The following is a 9503-nucleotide window of genomic DNA, read 5'->3' on the forward strand; positions in this document are numbered from 1 at the left end:
GGCCGTTCTGTGATTCTCCAGATCACACAGATGGCCAGTCCGCCCCTGCAGAGAACACACAGAAAGTGTATACCTCTTGCAGTTCACAAAGATTACGCTACATCATGTGCCTTCCCTACTAAACTTACGGAAAAAAGTGTAATTGTTACAAAGTAGGAAGTTTACTCTTTCTTTGTAACGTGTAGGAAAGGCGGTCTGGCGGAAGCTTGATATTGGATTTCCTAACTTGTTTAAATATGTTTTTTTTTTTTTTTGTACACGAACGCATTGCTTCACTTCGCTTCTGAAGGCCTTTATTATCCCCCCCGGAGAACAGATTTATGATGAATGGATGTGGATGGAAGCTTTTTCGTCAGCTCGTACTCATTGATCCCTATCACTGCCATTATAAAGCTGGGATGCGTCAAGATATTTTTTAATATTTCTTTGATTATGTTCATCAGGAACAAGAAAGTCATATACACCTAGGATGGCTTGAGAGTAAGTAAAGCTTGGGCTAATTTTCATTTGGAAGTGAACTAATACTTTAATAACAAATAATCTTTCATTTATTTGTTTGATGCGTAATAAGGTTCTTCACCTTATTATTTTCAGAAAAACAGTTTATCTTCCCATAAGATAACGTAACTCCGCCATAGCCTCACCCAACTTGATCACTTGTATTTCATGTATCTGTACACTTTATTTATTTTAGTTGTGTTATTTATTCTTGTTTATCTTTTGGTAATAACATGTATTTTATTACACTTGTGTGTCTTCCTTGTCTGATAACACAGAAGAGGGTCTTCAAGTTATCAATCTCTCCAATCTTTCAGATAAATCAGCTGACCAATTCTCTTTCCACTTTACATTAATTCTGAATGACTGAACAGCCTCCTGTCGGGAGGTGTGGAAGTGGTCATCTGATGTATTCATAAACGCATCTTAAGTGACTTGTGATAAAAATCACAATGCCAGCGGTGATGCTGTAAGTACCAATACCATTTTGAGGTAATTATTCCTCAGTCACACAGCCTCTTTTATTAAATTAGGTTCAATAAATACTATTAAAGTGTGATATTTTAACCTGCGCTACTGTGCAGATCCTACATTCTGTCAAGACAACTCGCTTTAAATATATGGTATGGTAATAGAGATGTTAATGTATTCGGTCTTGGTGGAATAGATCTGCTACGCTGCTGCTGCAGAGCAAGTACCAAAACTTGCTACAGCCAGTACATTCACAGACATTGCTGTGAGCATGTAAGACATGTAACACTGCTGCACATGTAACATACATAAATTAACCCCTGTAGCAGATCTATACAGGTGGAGCTGGGGAAGGTGAGGAGTTTCAGAAAACAAGCTGCAGACTGCTAACAAGCAACACTACCAGTATTTGTTTGAATGTTGATCCACAGCTCATTGACCACTGATGCAACAGCAACCAATCAGCTGTGCAATGTAGATAATGACGTAATCACTACCAAATGAGTTAAAGACCCATCAGCCTGTGCTATCTAGAGCTTCATGCCAGAACTAGGTGAATCCATTCACAAGACTGGAGATGTGTTTTCTGTGTAAAACTTTATTTTAAGTAATAAAGAAAAAAAAACTCTTTTGATAAAGTTATTTTCTGTTGAGATCAACATAGTGCCACAAATGTTGTGAATAGAGATAAACATTTACTGAGCCTGGAACAACTCTTAATCACGATTAACAATTAACTTGAACTACTTTTTTATCTGAAGCAATATAAATCAAGTACAAAAGACAGTGAATCAGGACACTATAAAAGAACATGAGAGGCTGTGAGGATGACAGAGCAAAGCTGGAAACAAACATCAGTGAAGAATGAAGGCTTTAGTATGTATACTGCTGCTGTTGGAAACCTTTGTGTTTGTCGTCCAGCAGCAGGTAGATGGAGGACTCAATGAGAATGAGATCAGTCAACAGATCAGCTCTGAGGACAGAAGACAGAATCCACCTCAAACAGACACTTTGAGAGCTGAAGCTTCAACTGACAGACAACAATACTGTGATCTGGGCATCCCTGACATCCATGCAGCACTGAGAGAACTGACCGCCACCGTTACAGAGCAGAAAGCAAACATCAGAGAACTGACCGCCACCGTTACAGAGCAGAAAGGAAACATCAGAGAACTGACCGCCACCGTTACAGAGCAGAAAGGAAACATCAGAGAACTGACCGCCACCGTTACAGAGCAGAAAGAAAACATCAGAGCTTTAGAGACGCAACTGAGGGAACAACAGACGTTTATCCTGGAAGAGCTGAACAATAAAAATGAAGGTACTTCACCAAAACATTCACTCTTTTATCAATGACCCTTAAAGTAAAACACCAATGCAATACATTGTATAGTGTAAATGTTAGTGTAAAGTTGAGTGTATACTGTGTAAATTGTGTTATCTATTACAATAATCAGTGTAAATATCATTTAACAGAATCTTTATTCCTTCACAGAAATTTTAAATCTTACTCTGGGTCAAGAGGAGTTGAGAAAGGAAAATAGAGGTGAAAGTGTGCTTGAATGATGTTAAATTCAGTGTATACATTCATGTAATACAGTAATATATCACAATATTGCTTATGTTTTTCAACAACAGACAGAGAAATAGCTTTTTCAGCTGGACTGATGCAATCTGGCAGTGGATATATTGGTCCTTTTACCACTCCAATCACACTAACCTACAGGAAGGTCATCACAAACATAGGGAACGCCTACAACCCAATTACAGGTAATTATCAATGAAATGGAGTCATAAAACTAAGTTTATAGTGATGAAAACCCTTCTGCTCCATTCAGACCTCTCTGCAGTTGTGTAATGTGTGTAAGAGAATTAGGAGCCGTTTACACGACAACAGCGTTTTGGGGTCCTGAAAACACACACTTAAAAAAATGGGCTTCAAAGTGCAAGTTTTTGGAAATGATACATTTATCATCTCCATGTAAACTACAATTTGTGAAAAATGTCATGTACATGCATATTACATGTTCAGTCTATAGCAATGTTTCCTCTAAGCTTCGCGCGTGCGCGACCGCACACTTCTGAAACCGCGGCCGCGCAGAGAACAGACATGAAAATGATTGTAGTAGTTTAAATGAGAAATAATTGCAGTGCTCTGGACAACCGCTATAGAGTTATTGTCGCTATAGAGTTGGAACCGGTGAATGCGGTTTACAGGTTTCATAGAAAGAGAACGATTGAGCGCGTGTGAGCTGGCTGACCCTGAGCCAAATCAGTCGCGGTAAGAATACTGTCATGTTTGCGGACTAAATACCTCAATACGAGAGGCAACGCGAAATGAAAAGAAATGTGAAATAAAACGTCATGTTTTAATGAAAAGTGGTGGAAATAACGGATGATGGGCACAGAATGAACAAAACTCTGAGACATTTACAACTACACCCACCACAGGTGAAGCGTGCAAACTCAAAATACATCAGTGATTTACCTCAGTTTAAATAGATTTTTGTGTGTGGTGGTGGTGTGGGTTTCAGGGATGTTTAGATAACTATAAACGAGTTAACGTTCACTTTTCTTAAAAATATTTAGCTATCAGATCTGTTTAGTTTGTTTTCACTATATAATATATTACAGTATTATATCAGTTTAAATGCTTCCATTTGTTTTATAATACTTAAATATTATATTATATTTTATTATATTATAATGTAAGCCTAATAAACAAATTGATCTCACAAGGGGATTGTTTAGGGCTCCTTGCCACGAAAAATCTTAACCTCCTGGTATATAAAATCTGTGAAATTCATAAGCAATAAACATGTAATTTTGATGGTTTAACACTGTCTGTTGCTAATGATTGACTGTACAAAAATACATTATGGTTGTCACAAACCATCATCGTAACTGCTCATATTATATTATTAGAAAGAATTGAACTGTCCTGCAGGAGGACAGAAATTATTTTTTAATAGAGTTTCTTGGTAAAGACTGGTACAGTTAATACAGCAATGTGAAAAAATCTCAAGTAACCTAAAATGTGCTTAATTTAGTGACTGAACTGCTTGTTTTCAAACATATTATTTAATAAATCACTAAGTTACATCAAGGGTCAAATAAAATAGAAACGACACATTAAAGTTAAATGTTACAGATAAAACCATTTTTGTGTGTGTGTGTGTGTGTTACGTTCATTGTACAGGTCTGATATAAAGGATGTTTTTGCTCAGGTGGCTAAAATGTGCGCTCAACAGAGAAAAGTTTTGCTCAGTGAGAAAAAAAATTAGAGGGAACATTGGTCCATAGGTGTGTAGTGTTTCTTTACAAAGTGACTATTGACAACTACTGGCCTGGCAGCAGAATACAGTGTTGTTTCCATGGATCTATGTGAAAAACGCAAAGAAAAAACTTGTCCGGTTTAGCACATTGTTGTCGTGTAAATGTAGCCTGAAATCATCTGCCATCTTTCTAAACTATTACAGTGTGTTTGGTAATTGAACAATCATACAGGAAACAGCTGATTCTTTGTCTTGTTATTTGATTTAGGTGTTTTCACAGCCCCACTGAAAGGAGCGTACATGTTTAGAATCTGTATATGGTCATGGCCCGACTGCATCAGGTGCAGACATTTTTAAGAATGGAGAGCATATGGTTTTAGCATATGCCCATCAGCCTCAGAATGATTTAAACTCATCTAATGGAGTTGTGTTGATCCTGGAGGTTGGAGATGTTGTCTATGTGAGACTTTGGTCTGGCAGGAGGATATTTGATAACCAGTATAGCCACAGCACTTTCAGTGGTTTCCTACTGTTTCCCTTAAGAGAAGATAATCTTTGCAAAATGTGATTCCAATAATTCTGAACCTTCAGCATATGATTTAAGATGAAAATCATGAAGAATCATTAACATATAAACTTGTATTAATGAGGACTAATGTGTGTTTGAAATTTGCATAAGCTGTATTCATGTAACTTTGTATAAAGAGTTTCAGCACTGAGACAGACAGGACGAATTTCACATGTGACTCAAATGTAGGGCTGTCATGACTCCTTGATTAAATTGTAGTCTCTGTTTAAAAAAAAATCCATGATTGCAATTTTCACTGTGTCGAGTAACCGGCAAAATACCAGAAGTGGCACATATCCACAGATGAGAATCCATGAACCGCAAAATTACATCTTAGTTTTATTTTGTTAAATTATGTTGACTGACTTTGCTGCCGAGAGGTCAGAGGAGAGCAGAACGTCATCAGCGAACGTCCTCGAGCAAGACAGAAGAAGAGAGCGAATGTGAACTGCTGATTGTGTGTGTGTGTGTAGAGAAATTCTTACGTGTAAATATTAACTTCAACTTTTGAACTGGGAAGAATAAAGTTGTAAAAAAAAAAAAAGGGAAGACGGAGTCGTGTCTGTCCAGGAGTGCAACATAGGCGCTTTAATTATTTTCATGTGTGTAGATTATGTGCAGTGTTGCCAAGTTATTGTGAAGCAACCCCAAATAATGCTGCCCACACACTTGAAGATTTTAAGCTTGATTTGCACCCCTGAATGTTCGGAGGGGCGTCGTCTGATTTGAGGCTTGTAGCAATTTTTTTTTGTCCCAAAAAATCCTCTATTGTGTGGTATTTCATTACGATTATTTAACTGCTCCCGATCTAAACGGAGCGACGCCAATCTCAAGCATGTTTGATATTTACGACTCTTAATACCCTTGACAGCCAATGAGAATGATCAAGCGTCACATACCGGATGTTACGTGCTTCTTTAGCTGAAACTTGCCAGCCACGAACATGCCATTAAAGTGGAGTATTGAGAAATAAGATCACATTTATTATTTTTTTTCTATTTTGTTTTTCACTGTAAAGCAGAAAGTGTGATAGGAAAGCCTGCTGCATCAATTGTTTTTATTCTCAAGTCACGTTTGATTTCGCGAGTCTCAGTGAGATTTTGTCTCACTAGGCTTGTTTGAGATGCGCCTTATGGCAAGCCAAAGTACTCACAAACGCCTGGTCGGACGACTGATTGCACACGGACGCGTCAAAAGCGCGCGTTTTGGCAGCAAAACGCGCGTCCTCGACGTGTGATTTGCGTTAAGAACGCGCGTTTTTAACGCGCGCTTTGGTATCATGGAAAACGCGCGTCAAGAACGCGCGTTTTTGTGTACCTAAACGCGCGTTCTCAACGTGTGATTTGCTATTAAAACGCGCGTTCTTGACGTGCGCTTTGGAGTGACAAAAAACGCGCGTTTTTGACGTGCGTTTATCATAACGAAAATGGGCGTCGAATACGTGCGTTTTGAGTCAGACAAAACGCTCGTTATGAACGTGTAAACAGGTAAACCAAACAGACAGTGCAAACGTGTGTTTGAAGTGTCCATCAGGCGAAGAGAACGCGCTCTTTCCTTAGTGTTCTCAAAAGTGCACGTCGAAAGCGTGTGCTCACTCTTTAGGGCTTTAAGTCTGTTATAGGTTTAGGACAGCATTATCATTAAACTCAACCAAAACAACATGGAATTATCAAGGATAAATTTGGCAGATGATTATAATTGTTGAGTTATAATCCAGTATAATTAATATGAAATATGCATATAAAAATGTAAAACTATTATTTAAAATAGCCGTGGGGGATGACAGGATAAATATACCTTCGATCAAGGCCAAAACTTTGTAAGTTTGTAAGGAGCCAATAAAATACTACACCACATGTATGATCATCTTGGCTATATATTACGGTGGCGTATTGCCTCATACATAATATGTTTTCCACTCAATTATGTCGTTAAGACATCTTTACATCTTTTTCTCATAATAACGAGATGTTATGTCGTTAAAACAACATATTTTGTACGTGTACGAAAAATACCTTTATACCTTTATCTGATCTATAGAGCTCATAGCCTATATCAGTTCGATTTACATTTATTTTGTTTAGCGCTTTTCACAATACTCAGTCCTATAGTTTTAAGCAGCTTTATAGGAAATGCTTTAACATTACAATTTGGAGTACATAATCTGTTATCAAAGGTGACTGTACAAGTTATGGCCTAATTTCAGACATATATAGCCTACATACATAGGCTATATGTAGTTAGCTAACATTAATTTAAACAATGTAGCCTATTAAGGTAGAAACAATGAGCGATGTCCAGAAAAATGTGTAGACATAGCTTATATTAAACGCTGTAGCCTACTAAGAAAGCATAGGTACTACACAGAAAAATGTATTCGTGCAGAATTTGATATTTTAATAGCCTATCACTTAGTAGGCTACATTAAGAGACCTTAAGCTTTTTCTTTATAACGGTTTTCTATAAGAGAAAAACACTTAATTAAACGAACTGCGTTCATATTAGGCTCATCTGCTTTACTGTACATAGTATGGTTTAGTATGGTGTTTACTGAGTTTGGTCTTCTATGTCACACATTACACAAGCATTAAGCTTTAAACATGTATTTTAGGCTATTTCCACAACAAATCTATAATGGTATTCATAATGAAAATAGTTATAAAAAGTATAAAATAATCATAAACAAATTATAGCATTCATTACAAACAATATTTATTTTAAAGCCTAAAATATTATTTAAATCGAAACTGTTGGGCTCTCATTCGGCACAAATCCAATTGTTTTTTAGCACTTGGACGTTAAAATATATTTACGCCTATTATGTTGTTAAACAATGCTTTCATGTCCCAAAACCACACCCTTCAGATGCGCAAAAACATGTTTGGAACAGGGCCGATTATTTCAATATTAGGGGAATGAAATATGAATTATAATCATTCTAAATTACCTGGTATTATTCATGAATATTCAATAAGAATATCGACAAACTTTAGGCTATTTTGTATTTGTCTAGATTGGCAATATGTAGCTATTATTTTCTTTTTAATATTTTTTCCAATACATGTAATCTTTTAAACACTATTATTATTTTTTAAACTCTGCCTTTGTGCAAATTAACTTGGATGTATAACAAAATTTAGTAGTTTAGGCTTTAAAATATTGTTTGTAGGTAACGAATGACAATATAATTTATGTTTATTTAATACTTATATTTTGTATAGAACAATTTAAAGGATTTGTTGTGAAAATAGCTTAAAATACATGTTTATCGTATTGTTTTGTAAAAATTTCGTTTTTACCGGCTATCCCGGCTTCAGGTTGGCATAGGGGCATTTAATCCCATAGGGGTGCACCACTACTTAGGTATTTTTAGTTCCCCTACAAATCTTTTCAATTTAATGGTATTCAGAAAAACAGAACAATAATGAAAAATATAATATATATTTTCCATATGCACTAGTATTTAGATGCTATAGCCTATAGCCTATTTATTATTTAAACTCTCTGATTGTACACAGATATTTAAAATGAGCAGTGGAACTTTTTCTGTATTTGGTTGACTGTATTTTGTTTTGACAATAAACAGGCTGTGAAGTCAAGTTATAGTAGGCTAGCTACTAAAACTGATAGTCTATGGCGCCGGCGCGTTCACTTGATTTTTTTTTTTTATAAAAGCGTAAACAACTTAAAATACTCAGACATTTATGGTCATAAGAGTAATACCATTCCAATCTGTGTAGGTATAACTATTATTGTAACTATTATTTGTACTCACACAATAAAACATTGCTTGAAAAATAAAGACAAGCAATGCCTTTTCGTGAACTTCTCAAAAATGAATGGAAACTCAGCATAGATGGTCTACTTGTCGAAACTTTGTACTTGTACTTTTTTTCTTTCATTTTCTTAATATGTTAATTATTTAGGTTTAATATATTTTGTGTATGCCTAGCTATATAGGAAGAAGCTATTTATTCCTTTTATAAGATTTTATCTCGTTTCTTCTCCGTTCACAGAAGCGCTGCATGCGATGCAATGAATCCTCCTGTTTTGTTGTTTCTTCTATATAGCCTAGGCTAAAACTGAACCCCTGGGATTTTTTCCTCATTCTAATTTCGTTTAATTCTAATTTAACATAATCTTGTCGGTTAATGAAAGGATCGCCTCAGGGGGGAGAAAGGAAATTATATTTAAATTTTTAACTAATATTTAGGCTATATTTTCTTAAATTTCAGGTTTATTTCGATTAGCATAAATGTTTTGAATAGTTTTTTTTTTTTTGGTTAACTATAGGCTAATATCCTTGCCTAGACAAAACACCCGCAGAACTGCAGTATAGCCACAGTCATTTTTCCAGCTGTTTGAGCCACGAATATTTACAAATATTCACGAATTATTTAATGCCGTCTGAGACACAATCTCTGACCGGGAGTCTCAGACTCATCGAGGCCAATAAACCTTTTAAGAATAATGACACAAATGTTGGAAAAGTAATGTAGATATTTTTGGAGGTAGGCTATTGTCTCCACTTTCATTTATCAGTTTTATTTTGATAAATAGGTCAATGACAATATAGCATTATTGTTGTATCCGTAGTGTCAGGCCTGTTTACCGGTATTTTAGCTATATTATTTTTGAATAGGCCTATAATAAAATGCGACTGAAACACCAATGATATTTTTTTCTCTTTT

At 35.8% G+C, this 9503-nt stretch overlaps 1 pseudogene; it reads left to right on the top strand.

Annotated features, from left to right (window-relative positions):
* Positions 1 to 1786: 1786 nt before the first annotated feature.
* On the top strand, positions 1787 to 5948 carry LOC137024847 (uncharacterized; annotated as a pseudogene).
* The last annotated feature ends 3555 nt before the right edge of the window (positions 5949 to 9503 follow it).

The sequence above is a fragment of the Chanodichthys erythropterus genome, chromosome 8 (assembly GCF_024489055.1).
Source record: "Chanodichthys erythropterus isolate Z2021 chromosome 8, ASM2448905v1, whole genome shotgun sequence".
Classification (NCBI taxonomy): domain Eukaryota; kingdom Metazoa; phylum Chordata; class Actinopteri; order Cypriniformes; family Xenocyprididae; genus Chanodichthys; species Chanodichthys erythropterus.